The sequence below is a fragment of the Dicentrarchus labrax genome, unplaced genomic scaffold (assembly GCF_905237075.1).
Source record: "Dicentrarchus labrax unplaced genomic scaffold, dlabrax2021, whole genome shotgun sequence".
NCBI classification, from domain to species: Eukaryota; Metazoa; Chordata; class Actinopteri; family Moronidae; genus Dicentrarchus; species Dicentrarchus labrax.
This window is the reverse complement of record NW_026136721.1, coordinates 32,184,110-32,204,837: the sequence shown is the minus strand read 5'-3', so window position 1 is coordinate 32,204,837 and position 20,728 is coordinate 32,184,110. Positions and strand designations below refer to the sequence as shown.

Here is a 20,728-nt window from a genome sequence, read left to right as displayed (position 1 = left end):
GTATTAGCGTAAAAGCTCAATTACATTCACAATCTCCCTTTAATTGTCTTTAACATCTTTCTCCAGCTGCACTGAAAGCTCAATCTCATCTCGTCTGCTCTGTGGCATAACGTCTTTCTTAAAAGCCTATCATCTCATAAAATGCACACACCCATCCTTACACGCACACGCACGCACGCACGCACGCACGCACGCACGCACGCACGCACGCACGCACGCACGCACGCACGCACGCACGCACGCACGCACGCACGCACGCACGCACACACACACACACACACACACACACACACACACACACACACACACACACACACACACACACACACACACACACACACACACACACACACACACACACACACACACACACACACACACACACACACACACACACACACGGAGCAAGACCAGTCACTTCTGGAACAAATTAATAACATGGTGTGTGACAGGCCATCACCTCCGTCATTTGAAACTGCAGTAAACCGCCCTTGTCAGGCTTTCATCAGCGGCTGGATTGTCATTCCAATCCAGATCTGATTTGAGTCTTTCCCTACCTTCTGGATTTTTGTTCTTCTCCAACCAGTCCTTACTCTCTGCCTTTTCTTAACTTTGTCCAATGACTCTGGTCTCTCTCTCAGTCTCTGCTTGCTCCCTGGCTTTGTTGTGTTAACATGAATAAGTGTCCACTTGCTGAACAGTCAAGCTCTGTCATAGCCAGAAGTAGCTTCTACATACAGTACAAAGCTTCTTTAGCCTTCATGTGGAAGTCAGAGGTCAGCGGTCAAAGGTCGGGGTCAGGGTCAGGGTCAGGGTAGGGATCCAGTGTCTTCTACAACCATGTGGTTGCTTGTTTATAGAACAGCCTGACATCAGAGCTGAGATGAAGTATATAGTAAAATAAACCCTCACAACTAAATCAACCAGTTACCAGCTATTATATATATATATAAATAATAATATATAACTATTATAATAATATATAATAATAATTGAAAAAAGGGATGCTTGAATGTTGCAATCAGTAGACATGGATTTGAACAAAACGTAGAATGTTGTGCATACAATCACAGTGAAGGCCAGATGAACTGCTTAACCTGGTTACCCACAGTAGTTACAGTTTTGTTTTGGGCATATAATCATTTAAAATGTAATGACTGCAGTAAACAAAAGTGAATTACAGGCTAATAATTAATCTTCATTTGACAGCAACCTTGGCCCTGTGCTTGTTCTGGCTTCCTTAGTGACGCCTCTGTATTGAGATGTTTGACTCAGGTATGGCAGAGATGCCAGCTATGCTGCTACTGCTATGTTGAAAATGTAAAGTGACATTTAGGTGTGCTGTTGCTGCTTCTCAGACCTCAGTTCTTTTCTGTAGCTTAGGGAAATGTTGCTGGGGATCAACCAGCAAAATACCAGATCCAGCCTGTTTAAAACAGTATCTGTGTTTAGCTTGAGGAGTTTGTGGGCAAAAGCCAAAAGAGAGATTATTTTTCCTGCCAAAGTCATTCCAAACAGAACAGCAGCGACAGGTTCCTGGTATTAGAGTGTCAGTGTATGTGCTTCTACTTCTGCTATCTCTGAGCCATCAACAGGCCTTTCTCACAGCACAGATTTTGGCTTATGAGACAGGTGTAACTAATATCACTGATAATTGCTGCATTCCATTTTGGTATTTCAGTGCCAGGCTTCTGGTATTGTGCCTGCTGGCTCACTGGCAAACCTAAATGTAACAGAGCCATCACTGAAGTTATTAGTTACACCTGTGTTTAAACAAGTCACAATGTCCATTGTTAGAAAGCTCTATCAAACATGGCTTCGCCTTTGTGATGTTATACGAATATAAATACAGTATATATGTATACCAGAGGTTAAGTTGACACTGGAGTCAAGGACGTACATAGAAATTTTGAGAGGCTGTTGCTCTAAACAGAAATAAATAACCCTAACCCTGCTGCCTATATGTTAGCTGGCTAGCTAAGGTTGGTTCATGTGATAGCATAATATAGGGCAATAATGTGTGATGTAATGCAAACATGACAAGCTGCGCATATGATGCATTTGTGGAGATTTTTCTTTACAGGGCATCCCACTATTTATACCATTTGTCGTTAGTCATTAATACACCTGGAGCCCTTTACACAACAGCAACAAGTTTGGATGCTACAGTGCCACGTGACAGGGGGCTTTGTGTCGTTTTATGGTCCCATCTCTGTGTCAGGCACGCCTATCAAAAAGAAATAAAAGTTTGAATCTTCAGGCGATTTAATAAGGTCTAACTTTAGCATTTATGGGCTACTTGTATTTATGGTGCCTGTTGCTCGGACAACTTCAGCCTGGCCTTCTGCACATCCTTGGCTACAGTAGTGAAACTTCTGCGCAACTGCATCGGTACTTGTCCGGGTGAAGGGGACTTCTATTCGAGGAACCATGAGCACTGACCTCCCGCTTGCATTAGCTGATCGGCATCAGCTCATTCATGCTTCACCATCAGTGGGTTAATCTTCAGTCATATCTGTACAGGTGTGTGTTTACAGTCATTTAAACACTTCTCACTGTTGATTACTTCATGCCAATTCAATTTGCTGCCACAGCTCTTTAAGTGCTAAGCTTCTTGGTATTGTTGATTTAACAACTCTAATTGATTTAACAAAGAATGGTTATGTAAGAATTTATTAATGGGGGCGTAATCTCCCTGTTGCAGAGCCTTTCTCGCCACATATACATTTTTGCTTATAAATGTACATAAATGGTAAATTCTGTGATTTAAGTGTCTTTGACTTAAAGATAGTTTTCTAGACTCATTATATGTATCTTTAAAGCCTGGCAAACGTGTTACATGCACACCACATAAAACATTTTCAATGCTTTGAAACCTCCCTTGTGGTTGTCTTCTCTTTCATTGCCACACCTTTTTACTGCTAATTGCTGCTGCAAACTGTTAGCAGTCTCTGCAGTTGAACCCGAGATGTATCCTGTCATCCAATCACTTGTAGAGGTGCAACACAAAATACAAAAGGTCCTGCTCATCAAAACATTCCTCGACATTTGTCTTCTTTACCAACATCTGTGTGTACAGGGATAATAGGTCTAAAAATCTCAGACAGATGTTCAAATACAAACTTAACTTGCATAGAGCCAGTAGAGAGACTGGAGAGAAGAGAATAGAGAGTAGAAACACACTTACACACAAAAGGTCAACTCTACTTGAAAAGGAATTAACCACCCAATGTGGTATTTACTTGTGCCACAGTTAGGTACACAGCCTGATTCAGGATGACTTTAGGTGATACCGGTTTTTCAACTGTAAAGTTTGAATGCCAGCGATGAGGCGCCACAAGCACAGATAGGCTTTCTGCAGTAACAACTACAGCAGAGTCTCCAAAACTGTCACAAATATAAAGGTGTGTGTGTGTGTGTGTGTGTGTGTGAGTGTGTGAGTGTGAGTGTGAGTGTGTGTGTGTGTGTGTGTGTGTGTGTGTGTGTGTGTGTGTGTCGGTGCGTCAACACTTTGCTGGCTCCAAGCCTGTCCTGTCTGTCTGTCAACAGTTGGAAATAAGCATGTCACCTGTAGCCTATTCAGCTTCACACAGGTGTGCCAGCAGGCAACTGGCAGTAGAAACAACACTCTCAAACATATCTTTTTTTTTCCTTCCCTTCTTAGTGCTAGTGCAAATTTGTTTAATCCTCCTAGGGAAGTTATACATCATCCAGTTACTTAAACATATTTTCTGAGTACATTTTAAAGTCTCTACAGCAGAGTACAGCCTTAAATCAAATTAGAGTAGTAAGTGCACAAAGTCTAACATTTAGAGAGAAAATCTAAGACAGCTTTACCCCATAAATTATACTCATGTGTTTATAAAAGCTAAGGATACAAAATTCCCAAACCTAGAGTTGCTAAAAACTACCCATTTGTGTTAGTTTGGGCTGATTTTTGTAGAATAAAAGTACCAAAGCTCAAATGGGGAAACGTTTCACCTTGAAGCAATGAAGTGTATTATTAGTCCTCCCTCTTTGGCCTCGGATCTGTCAATTCCTGTTCTGTCACTTGTTGCTCATCTTTTTGAGCTGTTTACATCAGGAAGCGGCATCTAGCCTGAAGCTGAGATGTTGGCAGAAGCCCCAGAAGCACTTAATGTTCAGCAAAAAGCAAAGGTTCACAGAGGTTACAACCAGCCTTGTTTACCCTTGCAATAAGCCTCTACTTTTACTGCATCCTGCCATAATTTCTGTACTATTGTAAAATTATGAAGAGTGTGGTCTCGACCTGCTATGAAAAGTGCAGTGAGTTCACTTCTGTTATGATTTGGCACTTTATAAATAAAATTGAATTGTAGTGTTGCACGTTGCAGCTTTTAAAGACAAACACACTTCACTTGCCACTACTCTTCATTCCTTTATCTCTTCCTCCCTCCATCCATCCATCCATCCATCCCTCCTCCCACCTCCAGCCCTTATTACTGACTGATGATCACCTGCGGGACTATTCCCCAATAGGGGCCCCTTCATGCTCGTTAAGCCCAGCTGTCAGTTACCAAAGTGTGGCCTCTGGCAGGGTACAGGTTGGGCTGGACTGTGGGGGGACAAGTGGGGGTGGAAGGCGCCTTCCTTCCAATTTGTACAAGTCTAAACAGATACAGTATCTGTTTAGACCTTTACAGCATATCTGTACGTATCTGTCTTTTTTTAATACCATCACATCTACTTTCTAGCTGAAACTGATGATGGAAATTATGTTTAAAATGAAGCCCAAAGAAAGGGAGAGATAGCAGGAAAGTACAAAAGCAAAATTAAACTACATTTATATTAATTTGGTCCTTATTCTAATGGGAATTAAAAATAGACTTACCAAGCCAACTCTGAAGGAGGCCTGGTGGTTTACAGCGGCTATTACCAGGACTAGACTCCAGGGATAACGAAGACACAGTGGGTTCAGGCAGGGACAGGAGAGTCGTGAAGTAATGTTATTCACTGGTAGCACAAACAGCAAGGTGTCTTATAAATTGTAAGCACATTTGACGCAAGAAGCACTCAACTTGTGATCTTGGCGCTCCTTGACACCAATCTATTAGAGAAAAATAGGGACATGGGTCTGCCAAATAAATATTCTATGTTTCTATTAATATGTTTCCTCCCACTTAAGCCTGACTGAAGTATGCTATGTATATATAAATGCATGTCTACTCTTTTGATATTGCCATCTGAGTCTGGGGCAACTGTATGGAAAAAGCATGGAAATATGGGGACTTTTTGAGCTTTTTGACTTTGAGTCATAAAGTTCATACTTTTATCCATTATGATTATATGTATGCAACAGTCCTGCATGCTTTTACAAGTCATTTGGTGGGTGTTTTCAGCATACTGCATTGGATTATGTGGGGAATTACTTACAAGCTTTGCCTGTTGATAAACATTACATAACCATGTCCAAATGACCTCAATACAAATGTGTAAGATTGTAGTAGATACATTATAATATGTGTATTAGAGTTCATAATTTTCCTACTGAACAATGTTTGCAATAAAAATTGTACTTAGAATTCAGACTTTACCACAGCCTCGTCAGTAAGCTACGGACCGCATGCCGGCGAACATCTTGCATGGCTTGGTAATATCATGGGACTTCACCAAACCTTCTAACTAATTTGTGGTGGAAATTTACAGGCATGGCCGACGCGCACTGGAAAATCAGCAACAATCAATGCCGTTATTTAAAATCACACAACTCCAGATCATATTCGTCTCGTGCACACACCATGAACGCTGCCTCTGCAACACCCACTTTAATCCTTGACGAGATGCATGCACACACACCAACACACACACAAACCCAGACAGACCCAAAGACCTCTTACAAGCGTCCCCTGCTGCTGGATCACCTCATTAACCCACTGTTACGTCTGGCAGTGTGGATGGATTTACTGCTGAGAGACGTCTATAGGAACTGCCAGTAAGAACACACACACACACAATTATAATTGGATTATAATTGGCAAATGGGTTAACCATAAGAAAATTATGAACACAGAACAATGTATTAATTAGAGGCACGAACATTTATTGTGTGTCTATAAATGTATCCCTGAAGTAGGATGTTGTTGGGTGTGTGTGTGTGTGTGTGTGTGTGTGTGTTGGATTGGTGTTTACTTTGTCACTTATCTATTTACTTAAACTCCTGACAGATCCTTTAAAGTAAACACACAGACACACACATACACACACACACACCCACTCTCATTCTTGTCTCTGCTGGAAGGGGAATCAATTAGTGCAAACTGAACTGCGTGTGTGTGTTTGTTTGGCTGGGTTAAAGCCAGTGACCTCGGCTGGTTCATGACCCAGAAACAAAGGCAGCATTTTACACAGAAACAGAAAATCAGATTTTTTTTAACTCTTTGTGGTGCTTTTCAGTCTGCTCCCTCCCTCACTTTCACAAGACCAGGCCTAATCCATGCCATTATTTTCCCTGCGTGAAACCAGCTACAGACACGTAAAATGTGTCCTGGGAGGGTAACTCGGCTGAGAAGCCTTTGTGTTTGTAAGAGAAGGAAAATATGGAACTAATTTTAGTTTGCACAAAGTTCATCCTGTGCTATTTGAGCAACATGTCAATGCCAGAAAAACAATTTTCCCACTAGAATCGTGTGAAGTTTGAACAGCACTACTTACTTTTATCTGGAAACCCGACACTGACAAAAAAAACTCAACATTTTATGCTGACTACAGTTGATGTTTACCTGAACTCACAAAACGGCATGGATTCAGAGCACTGATGACATCACAGGACACACACACACACACACACACACACACACACACACACACTGGAGTGGGGCTTATCTCCTCAATATTAATCAAGACAGAAACCAGGCTCTCTCTCTGTTTGCACTTGCCTCACTATCAGCAGTGAGAAACATTAAACTTGTGAACATTCACCTCAAATAAGAGACAACTTATTCACAGTCCTGAGTAAACGGACTGGGAGTCTAATGTGTTAGGTTGAAACTGTACTGGTGCACAAAGAGCAGCTCAAATAACCCCAAAAGTGATTTTGTTGAATAGGGTCAAAGGTCGCATTAACACTCCATCTGGCTCCCTTTGTTTGTTTTCTTTTTAGGTGTGATGATTTTTTTCTGCCCCTGGATTTCAAGATTTATTTGTTCTCTATTGTTTTGATATTTCATTGTTTTAAGACTCAATTTTGAGTTCATGGAAGAACAGTAGGACAGAATTTGACTTTGTGGAGGCCGACTCGTCTGACCTCAGTACACGTGTGTTTGCACGGCTATTCAGTGACTTGCTAAACACGCTTCCAGTAAAGGTTGAAGACAGCTGAGGTCAAGATCTGAAACTGAAAACACTAGTGGACAACAAACTCAGAGACAGTGATAACAAATCACAAAAACAGTTAGACCAACGTAAAATGAGTTAGTTCAGCAACAACGAAACTGATTTACAAAAGTATAGTCGATTTGTCAAAGTATGACTTCATTATGTTTCATGTCAGGAAGAAACAAAGTATTATCAGTCAAAAATCAAAGTTCTCATAGAAAGTATAACACAGACATTAATCTAGCAAACATACACATTAAGTCCACAATAAAAAAAAAAGAAAGTCAACACTTACAGTACAAATTTTCGAGTTGAGAAAGTGTGTCCAAACTGGTAGACTACTGTGCTTAGAATGATGTCATTAGCAACATATTAGCTCCACCTAATATATTAGCTAGTTACAATATTAACCAGTCGCAAATGAACCTGTGGACAATGATGAAAAAGTTGTGCAGACTTTTTTTTGCAGCCTGTGTGTTAGATTGCAGATTAACATTTTACTTGTGTACAGGTATTCGACAAGCGTCTCTGCACTCCATGTAGACTAACTGGACTCTGAGGAAGAGAAATGCGAAGGAATGGCGACGATACGCTCCACCGCAGACCAGGCGCTGACACACGACTCTGAAAAAAAGCCCCGAGGCTTGTAGGGATGTTGGGAGAGGGAATGGGAAGAAAAATGATGTTGTGTTTGTGTGGACAGAGTGTGTATTCGTACTCAGACACACACACACACACACACACACACACACACACACACACACACACACACACACACACACACACACACACACACACACACACACACACACACACACACACACACACACACACACACACACACACAAGCCACAAGTGACCTCATTTGATTTTGCACTGATAGCATAAATAATGTTTGCCTTGTTGAAACCCTTTACTGTTCAGAGAATAATATGACTCTGCTGTTTTTTTATGTATTTTTGAATCCTTTTTGGTTTGAAATGTTCATTAAAATACATTTACAGAGGAGCAGGATAGAGTGAGTGTGACCTTTTCACAAGTACTTGTCATAACCACCAAAATGTTACCAGAAACAGTTCTTTTTTTTTAAAACTGTAGTTTCAAAAGGAGCTGAAATGGTCCAGTGAAAGCGTTGCCATGCTTCTTTCAGATTCCTTTGAAGATAGTATCTGTTCTGTACGATTTCATGGGAAGATGTGTGAGTTTTAACTAGTTCTAACATACTGCGGCTGAGCTGAACAACAAATAGGACAACCAAACATGGTGCAAGTTTCTGAGCATGTGCAGTTCGGCCGTGTTAATCACAAGTGAAAATCTGTTAAGAGATGGAAATTACATAGATCGGAACCGATTTCCTCACATTAGCTTTGACCAAATCAGCTGTGAGTAAACACACAGGTATGCAGGCCCATAAAGCTGATGTATGCACATAAGTAATACAGGTTGCTTTAGTCACATAGTTCCCATGGATCAATCACAGCTCAACCACAGCTAGTCCACAGAAAAGAACTTAAATCCCTCTGCAATATCACCCTGACCTTATTTTGTTATTCCACTGCTTTAAGTTACAGTTTTCATGAAATTAAACTACTCGATCTTAACATGTTTTAACACATTAAGTTCATCCTGTCATTTCAAACCTTCATTTTTTCCTAGTCTTTCACGTCCACTGTACACCAATTCAGCAAATGTGTAAGTAAGTCCACAATGTCTAGTCATTTTAGATCAGGACGCATGCACTAGATATGGTTTTTTGATCATAAAAGTGTATTTCACAGTTGGTCTGCTTGAGTTTGTGGCCAGACTTTATGTGGTTTTCATTTCATTTAAACTTTGCATATGGTATTGTTGCTTCTTTGAGGGTTTGGTAAGAGCATACGTTTACTAAAAACATTTTGCAAGGGCATAGTCAGCCACAGAGATGGCTAAAACAAAGAACTGGTTAACATCTCTATAGGCTTAGCTATTCGTCATGCTGCCAGTTATGAAAATACTCTGTCTCAACTGTAGGGACGTCACTGAGTGAACTTAGTTTTTATTCCATGTCCATGGTTATTTGCTTACTCAGCTGTCCTTTGTGCCGACCCAATTGTGTTGTTACCCCTTAGCTGACACACTGCACTCCATTTAAATTTGTCCTTTGGCAGGTATTGAGGCAGAGGCAGTAATATGATGGAAATCCATATAAAACAACAACTAATCTATCACCTTTAGCAATTGGCAAACTATGGGAATTACAACAAACTCTGTGGCTTGCCTCACATGCACACACACAAACCTTTCCATCCCTTTGAATAATGGCAGCAGTCAGATTTTAATGAGCAGGGAGTTTAGTGAGGGCCAGATGTCTTTGAACAGACCAACAACTCAATCAAACCCAACACAGATATATTAAGTTCATTTTCTGCTATGAGGCTGTGAAATTGCTCCATCAATCTTTGCTACCTCAGTTTGTTTAATACGTCCCATCTGCTCCAATGAGAGTAACAGTCTGGTGTTTTTTGGCCTCCTGAGAGGCACGGAGCAGTGATTCTGCAGCTGACTGACCTGCTGACTGCTTGTCTTGGACTTGTATCGGTCTGTCTGTGTTTATGGAGTGTCTTGGTTTAGCTAGCGGCCATCGATAATGCACTGGTAGATTACACATGACGGACACAAAGAAATAAACACTGCCTCCTCTATAAAACTTAAATAAAAATAAGGACTCCAGCAGGAATCAGAGTACACATTTTTGATAGCGGACCATTAAATCAATATCCTCTAATTACTTAAAGTGTTCTCTTCAATTAAGAATTGTTGCACTCAACCACAACAAACAATTATTCAGTAAAATATGTTGCAGGGACTGTATGTGGCAACCCAACATGGTGTTTGGCAGCCAATACCTGAAGCACATAGTTCTCAGTCCGAAATCACAATAAATCTGTGGGCCTTATTAAACCCAAGTGGCCCATTTATATTGTCCATGTTTATTTTGCTCTGCATTCAGACAGCATGATGTGTGCAGCTAGCTGCTTGTTGGCTTGAGTGGACAAAAACCGCTAAACAATGTGGCAACAAATGTAGCGTCTAATGTAGCATTAAAACGGCACAGTAGAAACTATGTGTGTTAGGATAACTTAAAGCATATTGGACAGAGTTTATTCAGTAATCTGAGCTCACCTGAACCATGAAAAACAGCTGCTGGCTTGCTACTAACTCGTTGTTAAAGGTCCAGTGTGTAGGATTTAGTGGATTCTAGCAGTGAGGTGTCAGATTGCAACCAACTGAATACCGCTCGCCTTTCAAGCGTGTAGGATCAAGTGATTACTCATGAAACTACACTAATGAAAACATATCTATACTTAATTTCTGCCAATATATCCTCCTAAATGCTATACACTGGACCTTTAACTGACACACTAGCAACAACTAATTCATAAATAATAATAAATGTATAGTTTCCCTAACTAGTTGTCTTCAGTCTCTTTTTTTTTTTTTTTTACACAAATACACCTAAACACATTCACACACAACAAACACTTCCACTATTCACTCTTCTCCCCACCAGCGTGCATTAAAAGCTGCTGCAGCATAACTTTTGATCTGCTTGCCATCTCTTTGAAGTGGCTTTCAGTTCTCATCTGTGAACAAGATGTCCAAATTAAAAAGACCACAGGCTCGCCCACAGCCACAGTTTGCTAGGCTGGGTTCAGTGGGAAGAGGATGTGTAAAGTGCAGCGTCAAGTGCAAAGCAATTCAGACGGATGCTTCATCTAAAACGGCCCTGACTGAGACAGCTGGAGGGAGAGTTCATAAATTATAAGGACCTTTTTTTTCACCAGATAAACCAGATTTGTCTGTACGATTAGTGTCTCTGTGTTTTGTACTTTTTACCCTAATGCTAAAACATGACCACACTAAAAGCCAGTTGTCTTCTTCCTAAAAACAATTTGTTCTTCACTCTGCCAACACGCCATGTGTGGATGATGAGTAAATAATGTGAGCCTCGTCAACTCAAAACAACTTTAAAGTGTTCACACTGAACATTCACAACCGTTTGAATATTTTTGTGGATGTTGTTTGCTTTGTATAATTACTCTCTTTCTGCACGTTTTAATATTTGAGTTCCTGTTTTACTGCAAACCAAACATTGCAATGTCACCCACAAACAATAAATAGGAGTTTTGCCCCGTCTTTGCCTTTTTTCACTGCAGCACCAGAAACATTCTCACTTCCACAGTAGTTTTATTTGGATACTTTGAATTATATGGATAATTTAGCTCTCTGAACTTTTTTTTCTCTTTTAAGTTTCAATGGGCTCATTGTTGCAACAGTGGAGACAGATGTTGTCAGGCTAGAAAAATATCAAAAATATATTGTGTTAAAATGTCCAACTGGTCAAAAACAGACAAGTTAACTTATGGCTTTGAAACAAAAACATCAAACTTATTGATTATAGATATTTTACTGTACTAAATACCCGCACTAATAATGCTCATTTATCTTAGCTGACCTCAGGAAACCTCCACTTTCAAAATGCCACAAGCCTGACGAGCTCTAAGTCAACTGTTGAAATCATGACCCTAACCTGCTCTCATCATGATAAACAAGTGAATAACAGTTGAAAATCTTGCACAAGCCTGAACGTGCTGGTTTGAGCTGTTTGTCTTTCAGTGGTGGTCCAAGCATCATCAGACACTCGGCTTCAGGCCCAATGGAAACATACTCTCTCAGTAGGGCATATTTTTTCTTATTTGGGTGATCTGGATTGTAAGTTTGACTCTAATTCAACACTCCCTCAGTACATCTCCCTCTCTTTGCCTGTGTTTCTTCTGCTTCGTCAGTTTCTTGTCGAGGTCTTTGGGTTGATTGGTCCCCCCTTTGACTCCTGACCCCTTAATCCCCTGCCAGCTGCAGCGAGGCCTCCAAGGAGGACTGTGAGTGTGTGTGCATGCACGTGTGAGTGTGTGTGTGTGCGTGTGTGTGTGTGTGTGTGTGCGTGTGTGACAGAGAGAAGAGAAACGGTGTAGAATCAGTGTGAGAGTATGTATGTAACTGCATTCTTTGTTAAAATTCCGTACTGTCTAGCAGTTTCATTGACATATGTTATCATGGATGTGTGTGTATCTTTACATATGTGTGCATATCTTATCTTCTCAGCAGCAGTGCAGCTAAAAGACTGTAAAAAGGACTGTCAGTTAAACAATGGACTGCAGAGTATTATAACATGAGTCAGTATGGCGCGATTGGCCAGGAGTGTTATTCCTGTTCACCAGTGGACAGTATGTGTGTGTTTGACTTGTGTCATGTCAAGTCAGTCACAATTTTCACAGTTAAATTTGTTGAGGAACAGGTGTGGTGCCACACCTGTAGTCAAGGCTGTAATTCAGTGACATAACATTAAGTTTTGTTGATAGACCTGTACTGTAGCACAGCTTCTTTTAGTCCTTTGGGATCAGTCGCACATCTTGTCTTATTGAGCAATGAATATAACTCTCTGCAATCTATAATTTAGTTTAAATTCATCCTCTGACATTTGATAGAGAGAAATCCTCAAATTAAACACTCAACAGCCATGCCTGTGGTGATGCTCTCAGCCTCAGTTTCTGTTGAATCTTTAATTTAGACCAACTCATCCACCTTTATGCCCTTCCATTGCTACTCATCCAAATAGTACTAGACTATAAATGAAATCTGAATTACTCATAGCACAATATTCGATAACTTCTTAATTCCAATACAATAAAACTGAGAATGGCTACAAAAACCAAAGACATCTATCAGCCCAGTCAGTTCAGAACAGAACTCCAGAAAGAAGGAAAAGTTCATAACAAACACTGACTCATTTCTGAAAAAGGTTTATCTTTACATTTATCATAAAGGCCCAGTCGCAGCAGTATTTCATTTGTGGCAAAGTTTTGTGGCAAAATCAATTCATTCCAATTAAGCATGATCAGTGGATTCAACGTTTTTTTCGCTGTCTACATTAACTGTTCGACAGCATTTTTATTGGCTACATTTGTATGTGAAGCTGATTGGAAATGTAGCAATTTAACACTTTTGAATTGAACAGTTACATGTAAACATGTGCGAGGTCCAAGGTCCCCTGGTAATAATCCTGTGCAAATAGGGCTTTAATCCTGTTGGACACTTTTAGTTTATCTTCATTAACGTAACAACAAAAATACAACTGATTCAAAATGTAAAACAAACTAAATACAACTGATTCAAAATGTAAAACAAACTAACCAACGAAGACTTGTTGCATCACAGAAGCAGGGTTTGCATGTCAACTGAGAGTAATGGGGAACATGATACTACATGTGCACCTGAATGCAGACACACATAAGCACACATTCCCTTAAACTTACACCTGAGGCAAGTGTGGTTTAATAATCTTTCACACGTCCTGACACATACGACGTGCTACACACGAGCATGGACCTCAGCGCACGCGTCCATGGTAACCAAGTCTGCTGGTTAACTTCTGTTTGTCAAACTGCTTCTCTCTTCACCTGTTGTGCCTTTGAGTTGTTCAGGACATCACAGACCCAGACCTTCACCCTTTGAAGTGCTTTGTGAGGCCCTGTAGCCCCCAGGCCACTGTCTACTTGCAGCCTGTGTGTGTGTGTGTTTGTGTGTGTGTGCGTGCGTGCAGGGGTATGAGGGCTGTTGAATGGAGATGAAAGTGTGTATGTGTGTGTGTACAACCAGACTATATGCCCTCAGGAAAAAAAGAGAGAGGGGCTCAGAAAAAGGGGGCTGGAAGGTGGGGTTCCCCTAATCTACCACCCCCCACCCTCCACACCAATTCAAACACAGACACCTCTCCTCGCCCTCAGGTAGTGGTATGGCTGCTGGCAGAGGATTGAGGCGGAGGGATGTGTTATCTTAAAGACTTCAGACAGATTAGGTGTCAAGTGAAAATATAAAAGCTTTCTGTATATACAGTCCCTGTTTCTCTGGACTCTCACACAGCATATAAAATATGTTTTAATGGTTTACACGTTTGTTAAATTGATTAATTCAGATTGGCTGTTATATTCAGGGACACTTTTTAAAGCTAAAATGTGTTGGATATTGAGATATAAGACACAAAAAAAATACTAAACTAATGAAATAAAAACATTAAAAAATGTCAGATTTAATGTGGATGGCACTCTTTATGCAGAATGAGTGCCAAGCTTCCAATAAAATCTAAGCCCCAAAGAAGACCTGGGCGCTATATTGAATAATTCAATAAATACAGTTTTTTAGCACAATGTCTAAAATGTATAAATTGTGAAAACTGAGGTATTACAATGTGGACAAAAAGGTTAATATCAGTCAAAAACGGAAAGTAATGACAGCTGGCTACATTAGCTTATATGACTCATGACAGTCCCGTTGTGACTCCAGGTGGGTAGCTGACTCTCGTTGTGGAGCCGACTGAACAGTGTGCAGATTCTACTTCCATCAGTCTGTCCCTGCTTTGAAGCCAGGTAGTTAATGTTTGCAAGCTAGCTGTCTGCAGATATCAGGATGATGGCAAAAGCAGATGAATTAGGGCTGCAGACTTTTTGGCTGGGTTTGTGCTGAAACGTATTATTACACAGGATGTCACTGCTCTAACTAGTAGAAGCGTCTGGCAGTATATGACAGTCTATAAATGTATGCCATAACCTGTATTTTTTGAATATGTGTGTCAATGACAGCCATGCCAGTGGAACAGGTCTTAATTATTCTTGCAGAATTGTCTAGCACATTAAGGTTTATAAAATGAAACATTTCAATCATGTTTAAATCTTGCTGCATTTTGCAGAAAATAAAATTTGTGAATTGTCCCCAGACTTGATTAATAAATTGGCTTATATTCTGCATTATGTGTTATCTTTGCATCAAGACAACTGCTTTCTCTTCTGATTGCCTGCACTGTAGTCAGCACCTACTCAAACCTGGTGTTCACTACACATCATATGTTTAAGATTAAACCAAGGTCTAAATATATATTCTGCACAAAGTGTGTACTTCTTTTAAAACGTCCTTAAGGGATATGAACTGAGGAACAAACTGCTGATATCAGTTTATCAAAAGGTTAATCATTCTCATAATCTCAGTTTGGTATTCCTGCTCTGGGTAATCTGACCACAGACCTGCCGTTGGAGGCATCTTTCTGTCCTGGTGCCTCCTGGTACCGCAGAGGAATGTTATGAGGAGTCTATATGTGTCACGCTCTTTACCTTCCTACTGAACCACTGTGTTTATACAACACACTGTGAGGATGAGGGGGGAAGGTACTTAGAGACACGCTTCATGGGTTAGTAAAGGAGTAGCAACCCCTAAACCCTCCCTGGGGGTGTTGGGGTAGAGGCGGAGGGTTGTGTTATAAGAAAGTAGAGGTTCCCCTCGGGTGAGCATGTTGTAGGTTTGAGTGAAGAATTCTTCTGGTGTCAAGAAACCTTGTAAAGATGTAATGCGAGTCTTTTTATGTCGCTGAAAACCGAAACCAAATTTAGCAATATCTAAAAAAAAACTAAAAGAAAAAAAAAAAAAACTAGCTCCAAAAAAAAACTGACATCATTTAAATAATGGTATAGCAACATCATGTTTAATCTATGCATAACTATAACTTTAAACTAAAGGGTTTTGATTTTGAAGTCTGATTCTCAATTAATTAGTAATTGAAGACACTTAATCAAACATAAATTCAAGAACAACAAGAAACATTTTCTGTTCATCTCATCTCTGTCTTATATCACTGCAAACTGTCTTTGGGTTTTAGACTGTTGGTCAGACAAAACAGGCAAATCAAAGATGTCACCTTGGGGTCTCTGGAATTATGAATCATTTTTTCACTTATCAAGACATTAATCAATAATGACAGTGATAGCTGCACCTTTGAACAAGGTTAGTTGGTCCTGGAAACTGCAGCAGGGAAACAAACCATCGTCAGCATACGTTATCAAGACAGCTTGGTACTGTAAATGGTTTTAGTATGGTTGCAGAGTTCCAGGTAGGCCTGTTCATGAGGGGGAAAATCGGCCCCGAGCAGCATAATGACTGAACTGAGCAAAATGATTTATCAGCAGTCAGAGGCTTGATGCTGGACGTCCGCTCCATCTGCGTGGTCCCCCCTTCCTTAAACGATCCCAAATGAGCGGACAAGCAGCTCGGCCCACCCCACCTATACATCTGCAACAACGCGGCAAGATTTCTTCCACTTGATTTTACGTGCAGTTTGATTTTGTGCTTAAAAACTAAATGATGGATACACCAGACATTCTTCCATGCATGATTAACATCCACTTCCAATGCAGGAAGTTGTGTGCCCTTTAACAAAGGATAAAGTAGAAGTGTGGAGGTCGGAGTGGTGAATGGGCGTGTAGCGTGTCTGACTTGCATACGTGTCCTACAATCCAAAGTGTTTGCCCTTTTTTTAACAGAAAGTGTAATCCCCAACTATAACCAAAAGTTCTAGTTGCCTAACCCTCGCTATATTTGTCTCTGTCCATGATTTTAACCTTAACCATAGCATAGTTGCCATGGCATCCACAGATATTGTATTGTACATAAAAATGGAATCAAGGGTGAGTATCAATGTTCTGTCTGGTAATGGAGTTGAGCATCACAAAGATTTGACTGAGAGTGAGAGTGAGAGTGACACTCTGTTCCACATAAAAAGAGAAATCCAGAGAAAATATTAGGCTAACAACAGAAAACCAAGATGGAAAACAGATCGAAGAGAAACCAGAACAAGAGAGCAGGCGGGTGAGCCTGGAAATGAGCCTCTCTGCAGTGGTAAAAATGTCACATCTGCAGATGTCAAACAAAGGGGATGTGGAGAACAACAGCAGGAAAAAAAAGAAAACATGTTGCCATCAGTGCTTCTAAGTAGTGAAAGTTTAAAATAGCAACTTGTTTCAGGAAGCAGTACTTCATTTACAAGTGTCAGAAAATAAGAACCATCCAGATGCGTCACCGACTTTATTCCCATTAAAAATCTACCCAACCAGCGGTACAGTGACCGAAATCTGACCCGAAGAGAGGCGGTGTGTGTGTGTGTGTGTGTGTGTGTGTGTGTGTGTGTGTGTGTGTGTGTGTGTGTTTTGTAACATCAGAGCACCACAGGGCACACTTAAACCCCACTAAGAGGAGGGGCTTTAAGTTGGTGTGGCTGATAACAACCGAAATTTCATCTCTTCACACACACACACACACACACACACACACACACACACACATATAGAGATAGACTATACAATCCACAACTCCATCCTCTTCACCTTGTACCTCTTAACTTCCTTCATGGGGTTATTAACTCCCTGATTGGGGAGCTTTCCTTCGGGTTTGCCTCTATTTAGTTGTCATGGTGGCATGACCCGAACACTTATTAGCTGACCCTTGGGATTAGTCCAAGATGGAAACGGGGGGAGTCTGGGTTAAGCCTTCACCTCGAGGTGCTCTCTGCAGCATCTCACAAAAACCTTAATTAAATTGCCGAGACACCAAGTCAGGAATGTTTGCTTTGCTCTCGCTCTCTACCGTACATACTTAGGTCCATCCCTCTTACTCCACCTTTCTTTGCTTTTCCCATACTCATACTCCACGCTGGGTTTGTTTTTCTGCCTGCTCACCAACCAATATTAATTTGGAGAGCCCTCATTGTACTCAAACTCCTCATGGAGCCTGCAGACAGTGAAAGCAGCAAGTTGCAATGTAAGGAAAAGACAGCAGCTCATTGTCGGCAGATCACTGTCAAGAGTTAGATTTCTTTGAACAGCTCAGCCATGCATTACAAACTCTCCCTCGCATATTGCTCATGTATTAGAAATGTATACCACCAAGTGCAGGTTTACATGAAGTCTAGACATGAATAAAGATCACTCCTGTACTTTTATCTTCTTGTCTACGTGTAATGTGATCGGAAAAGGTTTGGTTTTACTATACTGTAACTGCACAATCCACAAGTGTACTTAACAATGACTGCACGTGCAAATACCACAGCTTGAGCAAATTATTAGTTCCATATCAGTGATTATCCTCTAAATTATTTTTTACATTAACTGATATATTGCTCATTCTTTAAAATGACATAAGACTGTGAAAAATGCCCATCACAGCTTCGCAGAGAGGTGAAGTCTAATTTAGTCTGAGCAATGGTCAAAAATAAATAAATGATATAGTGATACAAAACAAAGAAAAGCAACAATTCGATATCCTGGAAGTGGAAATGATTAAATTCTTGATTAAAACCTTAAATATTTAGTCAATAATCCAAATTGAAGTTATCAGCAAAATAATAATTCAATTATCTATTTCTCAGTGCCAATGTGTCACCTAATGTGTCCCACCAAGAGACCAAAAATCAGAGATATTCAATTTACAGCAACAGAAAAAAAAAGAAATCCTCACATTTAAGAAGCTGGAACCAGAAAATCGATTAACTGATTAGCAAAATAGTTGTGATTGATTTCTGTCAATTGACTAATAGATTAATACACTCTATAGAATAGAGTAAAATAGAACATTATTTTTAACCTACAAAAAATGACATCTGCATAAATCAAAACACCTGAGTATATACATGTGTGCAAACTAAATTCACACAGAGGTAACAGTACATGCAAACCCCATAAAGTAACCACAGACAGCCTATTTGTCCCAATGGGGATATCTTGATTTGTCTCCGGGGATCAGCAGCCAATCATAGAGATTAAAGCCTCCCATCGGAGGTGAAAACACACAGCCAGAAGTGAGAAACCATGGAGGGGCAGATAACGACCCCTAATCCGATACATTCGACACAAACACGGTCTGAGGCAACGACCACGATAAGAGCTAATCCTGTCTCCACGTATCTCTGCAGGGAAACACACCTCTCAGTGTCTCCTCTGTCCGTGCGTCCCTCTGAGCGCGTCTGGCCGGCAGATCCTGACCCGAGATAGTGACCCGTGCGCCGGGAGAGGAATGCGAGGATACGCTGACAGTCACCGGCCACAAGAGAAGCTCTCACATGTGAGGCAGGCTGGGTAAAGGCATTTAAAGAAGCTGAGGCTGGATCAATTGTCAGAGCCTCTCAGAGTGTCAGAATAATCGATTCACTATGTGGTTTTAATCGATAACACAGCATCTCAAAGGCAACAAGAGGAGGGTTTATCCTAATGTAAAAGGAAGTAAAATCAGGTTAATCCCTACTGAGTAGCACAGGGAGTTATTGCTCTAGTCAGTCATCCGCATTGTGCACTTCTAGATTGCGAATTTTAAAAAAAATCACAGTTCAGCTCTGGTTCGAGAAAAAGCGCAGGGCGAGCTTACCTTGGTAAAGTAATCCAAAGTCCGCGGGAATGCGTTCGAGCTGCTTCTACCCAAACTTTTTTATCCTCTTTGTCGGCGTGTCCCTCTATGCAAGCCCCTTCAAAAGTGTTCAAAAACTTCTTCTTGCAGAGTTCGCGTCCGCACGACGTTCAGATGAAAAGGTGTATCACTGCAGCACACTCGCTCCGCTCCGTCTGTCAGAGGTGGAAACCCAGGTCCGCCGGCGTTCAGGGACGCACAGACTTTTCAACAATAGCGCTCATTCAAGTAGAGGAGGCGAGCACTAGCTGTGGAAGTGGGAGGTACCGTGTGCAGCCGGAGCGCGCGGTCGTGCGCGACCCCGAGGCAGGCTGCACCTGCAAATAATATCCACAGCAGGAAAGATGGTTTACTCCTCACTTCAGAGATGATGTGAAAAATAGATGACACTAACTTTTGGACAAATGCAATTCACAAATTAATGTTACTATTCTTTTTTTTTTGCAATCGTTCCATCTCCCTAAATTGTTTTTATATTTGATGTTTCTATTTATAAATTGTGTGGCACTCCATACAACGGTTGACAGATGACTCATTTTTTATTTGAATTGATTTGGTGTTGTCTTCAAGGACACCTGAATCACCTGCATTTTGGTGCAGTTTATTAAAGGAGCTCATCTCTTTAAAGCTGCATCAATTGATTTTTTGGCCACTTGGGGGCGGTGCAACAAACTATAAACATAACATTGACATCTTATCACATTATAAAGTTAGTAATACGGTGTACTTTCTGTAACAGTCGCTAATTTACACATCCAACAAACACTGACCAACATTGGCATTTATTTAGAGTTGTGTCTCTGCCCCCCTGGTTAATGTTACGTTTTATAATTAACCTCCAATCTCTGGTTTGGTCTCCACAAACTCTTGAGGGTAATATCTGACCTTTTAGCTGCTAAATGCTTCACTATATATTCACCAACTACAAAGCTGAGGGGTAATTCTCTGTGGGTTTGTCATGCAAAATTTTTCACATTACATGTGGTCATTTGATCTATTGTAAATATATAAACATTGATCAGAACAGCTTTAAGTTTGTTTTTGGAATGCTGCAATCCAAACTCAAGTGATACCAGAT

At 40.7% G+C, this 20,728-nt stretch overlaps 1 protein-coding gene across 1 annotated transcript in view; it reads right to left on the bottom strand.

Annotated features, from left to right (window-relative positions):
* LOC127354552 (vasorin) overlaps positions 1-19,872 on the bottom strand; it is a 32,441-nt gene extending 12,569 nt beyond the window's left edge. Inside the window, exon 1 of the mRNA XM_051384520.1 lies at positions 19,612-19,872. The gene's annotated coding sequence lies outside the window, so the exon portion shown is untranslated. The remainder of the gene's footprint in view (positions 1-19,611) is intronic.
* Positions 19,873-20,728: the final 856 nt, after the last annotated feature.